This window comes from Eufriesea mexicana, unplaced genomic scaffold, assembly GCF_001483705.2.
Source record: "Eufriesea mexicana isolate 0111107269 unplaced genomic scaffold, ASM148370v2 scaffold1858, whole genome shotgun sequence".
In the NCBI taxonomy this organism is placed as follows: Eukaryota; Metazoa; Arthropoda; class Insecta; order Hymenoptera; family Apidae; genus Eufriesea; species Eufriesea mexicana.
In genome coordinates this window covers 246,480-257,686 of record NW_016909960.1, presented here as the reverse complement: position 1 = coordinate 257,686, position 11,207 = coordinate 246,480, and the positions used below count along the sequence as shown (strand labels likewise).

The 11,207-nt window shown below is 39.4% G+C and overlaps 1 pseudogene; it reads left to right on the top strand.

Annotated features, from left to right (window-relative positions):
- Positions 1–1,853: 1,853 nt before the first annotated feature.
- Positions 1,854–5,738, top strand: LOC108549350 (uncharacterized; annotated as a pseudogene).
- The last annotated feature ends 5,469 nt before the right edge of the window (positions 5,739–11,207 follow it).

The window sequence follows — 11,207 nt, the reverse complement described above, 5'->3', positions numbered from 1 at the left end:
ATTAGTAATTATATCGATTACCCCGTTGGCGATCTCTGGGTCCAAAGCTCCGACGATATAGTCGTATTTCGTCTCTTGTTTCATGATGCCTTTGATTCTAAATTGAGTCTCGACTTGTAAAAACTATGTGGCTGGGTTTAGCTTCCAAAACGATGGTATTTTCAAGCCGAAACTGCTGATTTGGTCGTAATCGTTACATTTATCGCTGTTCGATTGACTCGTCCCACAGTATTCTTTTCCTTCCATGATGTTCTTTGTCGGAGTCACAAATTGTGGGAAATAATCATTCAGCGATAAAGATCCTTTTACGGATTTTATTTCGTTCGTTATACTGCACGTAAAATTCGCCTGGCTAAAAAGCTTGGTGACAGAATGTGTGTTATTATATAGCCACTCGATGACGGCAGGGACCTGAAAAGACGAGGGACCTACTCTGCGTTACATGAAAGAAGTCATCTCGTTCAGTTGCGGGGCAAAGGGGGTATTCCACTTCCTCCGCCTATACTCTCGCTAGTAATAGCCACGCTTTTATGACACTCCCAAAACTATTATCCCCAAGTTCGGTAACGTGATAAGTTTACATAGGCGTAAGATGTCCGCGAAAGAAATGTTATCTCAGAGTTAACTTACAGTGAATTGGAAGCACTACTACGCTTTGGGATGAGTCTACGCTCTTGCATCTATTTTTTACGTCTGTCTCACTTTATCTCGTTACTTCATTCGCTTTCTTTGTCACGTAGTGTTTCATGACCAGGCTAATAGGAAGGGATCAGTTCTACCAATAAGGGAAGCGTTTTACTCTACTTCTGCCATGATGTTAGAATGGCTGGGCTGGTGGGGATTCGGTCCTACAAGTTTCTCAAATGACTTCTCTCATGCAACGCAGAGTAGGTTTTTTGTCCTTGGTAAACAGCTGATTCATCGCTGGTTTTTGCTGCTACACTTGTAATTACGGCAGCCAATCAGCGTCCCGCATTCACTGCCTGAGCAACCTATCAGTAGCCTGCGTTTCTTGCTGCAGCAGGCAACCAGGCGCCTGCGTTCGCCGCCTCTGCAGCCAATTAGCGACCGGTGTTCGGCGGCTCGGTGGCCAATCAACGTTGACTTCAACTAACGCCAGAGCGGCATCTAAGCTGACATCCAAAATGGCCGCCTTTCTAAATTATTTTCTTGAAATCGAGATGAATCCTCTTCTAGTTCACGGATCACGGAAATTTGTTGCTCAAAATGTGCGCACTATAAAACTACACTGGCACACATGGAAGCAAGTCCTTTCGCTTCTTTGCTTCAGAGAAAATTCGGTTTGAAGTTTTCGGGTGTGTTACCGGCGAGCGGCGGCGACGCCCGAACACTCTTGCAATTTTCTTACTTCAGAAATACAGCAGCGACGCGTGATTCCAGCCAATTCACTCAACGAATACATTCCACTGTTTTTTATAATGAAATCCTCAAATTTTACCGATTACGAAATTTGAATTGAAACACGGAGCGACGTGGATGCATTCGCACTACTCAAAACCAAGATGGCGACCAGTCTACTGAAATATTTATATTTTTCAGGCAACGCAACAGCTAAAACTGAAGATCAATTGAATAAAATTAGAAATATTGTGGAAGAAATTGTTAAAATTTTCAAAAATACTGTCAAGTCTGGAAGGAACATTGTTATCGACGAAAATATAGTTCCGTGAGGAGTACGTCTCGACTTTCGCCAGTGCCTTCCAGACAAGCGCCATAAGTTTGGTGTAAAGGTATATAAACTGTATCTTCCGAAAGGTTGCACTTATAATATTGACATTTTTGCGGGAAAGAATGCAGCACCAATTAAAAAACCACACTTGCATGATGTGTTAATGCGATTAGTAAATGAATTATTATTTGAGAGCCGTATATTATTTACAGATAGTTATTACATGGGTGTCCCTTTTGCCAAAGATCCTTTGCAGAAAAAACGTTTATTTGTGGCACTGACAAAATAAACAAAAAATTTCTACCCCCAATTTGTGTCACAGGTGAAACAGAAACAAAAACGGGGAGATATGATTTTTGAAAATCCTAAAGGCGTCAAATTTTTTAAATGGACCGACAAAAAACCAGTTTTTATGTTAACCACTTGCGATAATATATATACATGTATAATTGTTCAAGGGAAAAAAGATATACTGAAGCTTGATGCTGTTTTTTTTTTTTATAAAAACGCAAAAAAGGGTGTGGATTTGTCCGAGCAACTAACATCTTGATATAGTTGTTTACAGAAAACGGTTAAATGGTATGGAAAAATTATAATACAATTAATATGTGGGACATGCTTAATAAATGCGTGGTACATAAATCAAAGATGGGGTAGCAAGCACATTAATATTTTACAATTTAAGGAGCAAATTATTGATCAGCTTTTAACTAATGTTCACGACATTGAACAAATGTATATTGAAGAACCAATACTTACAAATAAAGTTTCACATTTTCTCGAATCGTATAAAGAGTCTGCAAGAAAGTCTAGAAAAGGAATGTAAGGAATGTTGCAAACGGGCCTACCATCAAAGTATCATTTAGTAATGTTTCAATGTTGGATATCATGTAAACGACAGGAATCCTTGTCGTCTGACTACTATTCTTGATGACGGTGAGGTAAATAGAATCCGAATTGAGTATCGTGAGCAAGTATTAAGTGCCCAAGGTGTTCATTCCCTTCATTCACCAAAGAACGAAGGCACGGGTTAAGGTTATTCCTTTATTACCAGCGTCCCACGACTCACAGACGCCTAGACTCTTCAAATACCACTCGTGTTAATCCTTAGTAAAATATTGAAAATTCTTAACATACGTACAAACACTTATCCCAAATGCGTTTAAACCTTCACTTTCATCAAAAATCCTGAATTCCATATGCCTCCTTTCTACATCCACACTTAAAGACCGAAGGCCCGAGTCTAGGAGATAACAGTTTATTTCTTTACGACCAACGTCCCACGAATCGCGGACACCTAGATCTCTCAAAACACCACTCGAGTTAATCCTTAGTAAAAAATGAAAATCCTCAATAGACGAACCGACAATTATCCTTCATCTCTATTGGAAAACCCTAATTTCACATACCTATTTTCTCCATTCACCCTCAAAGACCGAAGGCCTGAGCCTAAGGGACAATAATTTATTTCATTACTATCGACATTCTACGACTTGCGGGTACCTTAATCTCCTAAATTTCACCCGAGCTAACCCCTAACAAAAAGATTAAATTTTCACAAGACCGGAAAAGAAATTTGCCGAATTCGTTTAAACATTCACCTCCACCGAATGTCACCGAACTCCATACACTCCCTACAACCAACATGCCGCCAATAGGAAACAACGCGCCCACCACTTACACGTCACATTAACCTATCACAGCAACAGCCGAATTTATAAAAACACGAAGGCACGAGAACTCAGGGAGAAACAAACCGAAAACAGCACCTCAAGCACAGTCGCTCTTGTACTATATTTAATAAAATCTCACAAATCTTGTCAACTAGCTTGCGTTTGTAAAGAGGCGTGAACATCGCCAGATATTTTCCTTTTAAAGAAGAGTTTGGACGAAACACAGTTTATGTATTTTTGAGTGATCCATTTGTACTGTTCCTTTAATTTTTGATCGCTATTTAATTCTTAGTCCCTAAGAAAAGGAATCGTTTTAAAGAGGCCCTTTGAGAATTATCCAATTTTTTTATAGTATCCTTGAAAGACAAGGCAACTGTGTATCGGCCATATCGTATGTTCATCGTACTGTTTTAGCGATGATTTTCTACTGCCTACTGCTCTGCGGTGAAATAGGATTTGCTACTTCCTTCCTCGACCTTCTAAAATTTATCTCATTCAAACTGCAAATTAAATGTGTTGCGTAGCTGTAACCGTTATTTATGATTGCTCGAAATCCTTCCATTTCTGACCTATCCCAACTGTGTTTTATGAAGTATGCTGAAGAGAGATAATGTCGGACCTAACTCAATGAGCATTTGTATTGGGACTGTCTTGTTGAAATCAGGGTCAGCTAATTTGGGACGATGATGAATTCGTGATCAATTGGCTGATTCATTGTGAATGTACAAATGAAATGTATGGTAAAGGAGCTAAGAATTTTTTAATGTTTGTGTGACTGGATTGAATTTTTGCGTTTATGTAATAATTGCATGTAATGTGTTAAAAATTCAAGACTCTCAATGGAAGTGGACAGTATTTCCTCTGGAATTACAATTTGTTTATCAGGTCATCAGTAATGGAGTTGGCAATGGAACCATTGTCAAAGTGAGTAGTGCATCGTGTGTGTATCCCGTCTCTGCCGTAAGACTTGACTTTTGCAGTGGTCATCAGTCCTTCGATGTAGGGCTTAAACCAGATGGGACAGACGGTGTCGTTCCGATGGTTGATAATCATTGTCTTTCCTGTGTAGGTTGTATCTAGTTGCTGTGCAGTAACGTGTGATGCCTCCAATCGCAGCTGCTGCATGAAATTGATCTATACGGTGAGGTAGCGTATGTTTTGCCCAAACAGTTACTAAGAAACGAGCTTTCTGGATATGTTTCTCCTGTTCGAGGACAGATTTCCTTATAAGTTTCTCTCATTCGTATACCCAATGCGCATTGTTATTTCAATACTCGTTTCATTAGAAATTTGTTCATGATGGCGACTTTGGGCTTATTTCTAATATTGGTGGTTACTTTTATTTTTTTTTCTCCGGCTTCGAGGTGTTTTACCTCGTCCAGGAGGAGATACAAGAATGTGTCTAATTACAAAGTTGGAATAGCATCCAATGATTCCAATTTTTTTTTTTTTTTTCAAATTCTATTCTTGTATCGCGAACTAATTTCAGAGGAAATTCAAGTTCGACGTCTTTCGGCGGCGGTGGAAGTTTAAACAAATTCGGACTTGTCTGCTCATCGTCTAGTGGTCTAGTGGTCTAGTGTCTTGTCTTACTAGAGATTAGCGCAACTGGTGTCTAGATGGCCTGAATGTCCGCGAAACATGGAATTCTGGTAATAAAGTAATAAAACTGACTCCCATTGTCTCGGAACGCTTACTGTTTTGGAAATGAATGGATTGTTAAACAGAATACGTACGTATATTTTTAGGTATAGTAACTCAAATATAATGGTAGATATTCCTTTAATAGGATTTTTCATAGCGTAAACTTTAAAGACGTTTCTCTCAATACGTCATTTTTCGAATTGATGGGAAAAATATCTAAAAAACCAATTGACCAATTTAAATGAATTTTTCTTTAAATTACAGAATATACTTTTTCGCAAACGGTGAACATGTAATATCCTAAATTTTCCCAAATTTACGATAATAGCGAAAAAATCAAATTCAAATTAGAAGTGTCATAAAATGATATAAATTTATTCTTTTTTACTTTCGTAAATTCATTGTCCTGCAGTCGAGAAAAAAATATTCCACCATTTAAAATGAATTTTTTGAGAACTGCTATGAAACACGGCTCATATGCTCTTGTGTACAATTTTTATGAAATCCTAAATTATATAACTTTCCATACGTTCAAAACATATATAAAGGGATTATGATAAAGACGTTATTACTAAATTTCTTGTGTTACAAAGTACAATCTAAAAAATTACGGTTTTCTAATATTCTAGATTAGAACTTTGCCTAATTTATTTCCGCCTCCATACCACATCTTGGTAAATACCTCACAAACACCGTTCAAACTAACTTGTCAAACAACCATACCCTCTTAATTCAATCTTTCCAAACTACAATAACTAAAAGTTAGATAAAATTAGAAGACAAAAATTTAGACAAATTATGTCTTTTTCATGTTTATTTCTTATAAAAAGTTGATAAATAATAGATTTTAATTTTGTATACTATACTATATTAGGAGATACTATATGTATATGTGGGGGTAGGTTTTTGGCAAATATAAAGAACGAGAGATATTATTTTATTTTAAAATATATATTTATTACGAGTTAATTAAGACTAGGAGTAAAGTATAAACTAAAAGATTGGACTAATAACTGATCTATGATTACGCGACCGACCGACACTCTCTCGCTTACTTCCTTCGACTATCTACACCAAAATCCACCTAAGACTCTCTCTGGTCGACTCTTTGCAAACTTTGCTAAAGACTATCTAAGACTGTCCAAAGATTGCCCTTGCACCCTTATTTTTTCTAACGCAGCCTTGCCCTCGGTGGACCAGGTGCTTCAAATACTCATACGCATTCCTAACTTTTACTCGTTTACTAGTTTGCACTCGGTACAGTCATAAACACCTCGTCCACATAATCCTCCCGCATGCACTCTAGATGTCACCGTGAATGCTCGACCTGAACTCGAGGCCTGTTTATTATCTTTAATCTTCGAGGAAGACCCAAGTGTTCCTATGGATTCACTTTCAAACCCTAAAAATATATTTCCTAATATACACATATATGTGATGCTGTAGAAGAAAGAACGAGAGAGGCAAGAAAAGGAACGGATTCGTTTCATTCTGAGCGTACTAGTAGACTCTTCGGTAAGCTTATATTTAATGCTACAATAAATTGCAACAATATATTGTAAGTATATGGAAGGAATGATTAGTGGACAAAATTTAGAGCTTGAGGTGACTTTTCGACAATGCTTTATTAGGTGACTGTTACAAACTATCCATTGGCCAATTCAACGAGTGCGACCGAAGGACTCTCGTTTACTACAATAATACGGACCTTCGCCTTGTCGCGGGTCAGTTCTTTGTTCTCGCCTGTTAACTAATGATATTTCGATTTGTCTTATTTTGCTTACAATATACAAGATAAGTGCACTGTGATCGGATGGGTTGGGATGAGGTGGGATGAGGTGGGATGAGAAGGTAGATAGTTTACGAACCTTCGGTTTTGATCAGATGGCAGAGGAGGCGCACCCCTGCGTAACGAATACTCGGGTGGCGGATAGGGGAAGCCCGAAACGCTCGGATGTTCGCGAGGGATTTCATTAACGTGGGTGGTAGATGCGTAAGCTCCAGCAAAGCAAACACAGTATGAATGCGTGTATAAATGTGTGTGAACGGCTGTGGCCAGGGCCCCGTAAACATTCCCTGTTGACTAACTAAAGGGACAGTAGTACTCCCAGACATGCATTCCAACCAACTACATGTTCGGCAAAAAGCCCGTGAAACCACATGTTTAACGTGCAAGAATCGCTCACATTGCCACTATCTGGAGCCTATAGAAGGGTTGAAACGGGACTTTCTGGCACCGATATGAGCCATGGACATGGTCAATCTTATCCCCATACCCTGTGCTGTAGGAAGGGATCCGGGTTAATCATTCGCTCGGATCAGATGTTGCCCATTCGATAGAGATGGCGTAAAACTTTTAGCATCACCTATGACACGGACCTATCCATAACATTGCTATTTTAGAATCTCATGATACAGATAGGGTTAACCGCCAGACAAACCGCTTTTCGGCAGTGGTAGTCATACCTATATTCCGTTCAGCAAGAAGTAGCAGGAAGTATAAACAGAAAGTTCACATAATCGGTGCTGCACTGGGACGTTTTGAGGCAGCACCTGAGCACACAGTCAGTTAGAAACTCAGCTGGCTTGGGTTTACCCATCATGAAATGGTCTTTCGTTGAAATGACTATGGGAAAATTTGTAAAAACGGTCTGACGTCCGTGAGCCGCTGAAACGTACGTTTGCCCTTTCACTTCCATTGCGTTTTCAATATTTATCCTCCAGTTTGCATTATAATCACTTTTTGCATTTTATTTGTGTTTTTTATTTTTATACTTGTAGTTTTTATTCAAATTCTGTTAACTGTGTTGTGATCGGATTCTAATCACGAATCTACAAATATTCCAATCACCAGCAAGGAAATGGAAATACATATGTAGAAATGAAAAAAGTATGATTATAAGTATTGTAGAGATAGATATAACTACTATTTATTAGACATAAAATATAATATACAATGTGCGGTGACGGCAAAGATTACGAATATAGATATCTATCAACTAAACTCTTACGACTACAATGACACAATTATACCTAACAACACATTTACACTTAACAACACGAATACAACACAACACAATTCTTCACAACTCTCTCTCTAATAATTCTACCACGAACTCTAACATACTACACCGTACTACGACATACTACATACTGCCTACTCACGCCCTTGCATCCCTATTTAAAACCATACATTCTATCCTCTTTCATACCTATTCTCTCTTTCCCAATCACACTTTCCCACGCACTCCTTGCAATCTTACCCTCAGCGGGTCACGTAGCCCAAACACTCAAACGCATTCCTAAATACACTCTTCACTTTCATCCGATACATTCATAAGCATCCCGTCCACACGATCCTAGCGCACGGTCATCCGTCCTTTCGCACGCACTCTAGATAACATGCTTGACCCACTCATCCTGCGATACCACAGTATTTATAAAGAAGAACTAAATGTTCGTCCAGGAAAAAGACTCTAAGAAATAATAACATTAACTGCTCGTATTGCAAGAGTTTTCGAAACAGGAGGACCTTTAAATATTTATATTTACATATATTACTACAAATATGTTATTAAATTTCATGATTTTGTCAGATCAGGCTATCAGCTACGGAGTGAATATGTTGATACAGGAAAAATATTGTCTTCAAACAGAAGGAAGCGTCGGGTAAAAGTAGATGACGAAATAGACGATTTCGATAAACACGCGATAAAACGCATAGTTCACCAATTTCTTTTTCACAATGGACTGCCTTCGGTAAATAAAATAATGAAAGTGATGAATGCCGATTATACATGGCCAAATTTTAAAAGTACAACATTTTATACATTGTTAAAGAATATGAATTTTTAATTTATACGTCGATGGCTGATAGTTTTGAGGCGTGTTGCTCTCCGCGTTGAAGAGTACGGGGATATTTCTGGACAAAGGGAGGAAAAGGACAGGATATAATGCGCGTTTCGTCCGGGATCTGGTAGCGGTCTTGTCAATAATGGCTATCTAGTAGACCGGTGCCTCAGATGAGGAATATTATAAGGGAATCAGGAGATACGGAGTTCCGTTTGAAGGAAGCGTGAGACAACAGTAAGAGGAAAAGGAGTAGTGAAATTGAAGTAGTGATAGAGGAAAAAGAGGAGATATACGAAGATTGAGAGGTAGAAAAAGAGAGGAGGAGCTCGGAGTCCAAGGAGGGAAGAAAGTCGATGGGTAAAGCTAAAAGGTGGAACAGAGGTGAAAAGAAGAATGAAAAGGAAAGAAAGTGAGATTAGGAAATACGAAGGGAGGAAAAAACGAAAGTGTTGCCAACTACTGGTGACCGGCACCAGATAAGAGAGAGGGTCGGTAAAGAAGATGTTAGGAGAGAAAAGAGAATTAAGGAATATGAAAGAAGTAGCAAGGGGGGAGAATTCTATGAAAGAAAGGAAAGGAGAAGCAGAGAGCAGGGAAAAAAGTTTAGATAAATGGTGCAGAAGAAACGAAGAAGGAGAGAGGAAGGATAAGGGCGTTAGAAATAAGGAAGACATGAAGGTAGAAGCTCCAAGAGAGGAAAGTGACGGGAGTGGAAGAGCTTAAGAAGCTGATAAAAGTGATGGGGTTGCAGCAGCAGGACATGGTACAAGGATTAAGCGAGTGTGTTGAAAAGAAAATTGGAGTGGTGATGGGGATACTTAAAGATGAAATAAAGAAAGAACTAAGAAAGATAGAAGAGCGGATGGTAGAAGAAAGGTGAAAACTAGAAGGAAGAATGTGTAAATTGGAAGAAAGTATGGGAGTGTCAGAGGGAAAGGAAGGGAAGGAAATCGGAAGAAAAAGAGCTACGAAGATAAGTAAGGAGGTAGGCAGTAGGATTACTACTTTAGAAAAAAGGTTAGAAAGAAAGGAGAGAGAAGAGAGGAGAAGGAAGATTGTAATGAAAGGAATGAATTTAAACGAAGAGAAAAAGGAAAAGGTAGTTGAAAGAATTCTGCAAAAGATTGGTGAGAAGGTGAAGATAGAGAACGTAAACAAGGTGGCAGGAAGGATCGATATGGTACTAGTAGAAACAAGAAGCTTAGAGCGAAAGAGAAGCATAATGGCCAAAAGATATAAGCTGAAGGGAGGGAAGGAGAGGCTGGAGGACGGCCTTACAGGGAGGGAACGGAAAATGCAAAGAGAGCTGAGAAGGATCGCAGAAATAGAAAAAAGAAAGGGAAGGAGGGCGTGGGTTAAATACGGCAAGATATAGGTAGATAGCGTATGACGGAAGTGGGATGAAGAGGAGGAAGTGCTAAGGACTTGGAAAGGAAATAGAAGAGGAGAAGAGGGAAAAGAAGAGAAGGAGTGAGGGGGGTAACTAGAAGTGGAAGCGACGGGGGGGGGAGAGAAAGAAGAAAGAGAGTGTAAAAAGGGAAGGGTTTTCTGGAATGTGGCAGGGCTAGCAAACAAGGACAGCGACTTTTGGGAGAAAGTGGAAGAGTGAGAGGTTGTGTTCCTGCTAGGAACATGGCTGAAGGAAAAGGGGTAGAGGAGGATCAAGAACAAACTGCCGAGGGGATATAATTGGCACAGACAGGACGCAAGAAGGAAAAATAGGAAGAGGAGAGCTATGGGAGGTATTTCAGCGGGAGTAAAGAAAAACATAGACATGGAAGAACCGATTTTGGTGGTGGAAGGAGTGATCAAAGCAAAAGTGAGAATGAAAGACGACACATGGAAGTTGGCAGAAGTGTATAGTGAAGGAGACATAGAGAGGAGAATGGAGCAGATAAAGGATAGGATGGAGATGGAGGAAAAGGAAAGAAAAGGGATAATTGGAGGAGATCTGAATGCTAGGAGAGGCGAACTAGGAGGAAAAGTATGGGGAGAGGAAGGGGAGGAACAGGCAGGAAGCAGGTGGTCGAAAGATAAGAAAGTAAACGCAGAAGGAAGCAAGCTACTAAAAATAATAGAGGAGAATGGGTGGTTCGTTTTGAATGGAAATATAAAAGGAGATGAGGGAGGGGAATATACATATGTAGGGGCAAGAGGAGAAACGGTGATCGATTATATAATAGCGAGTGAGAGGGGAATGAAGGAAATAGATAGAATGGAAGTGGGAGAGAGAATTAAGTCAGACCATTTCCCGCTGATTGTTACCATCAGGGGCAAGAGGGAGTCTGTGCAGAAAGGTATGGAAAAGGAAAAAAAAGATGGCGTGGAGATTGGACGGAGGTGGGCGT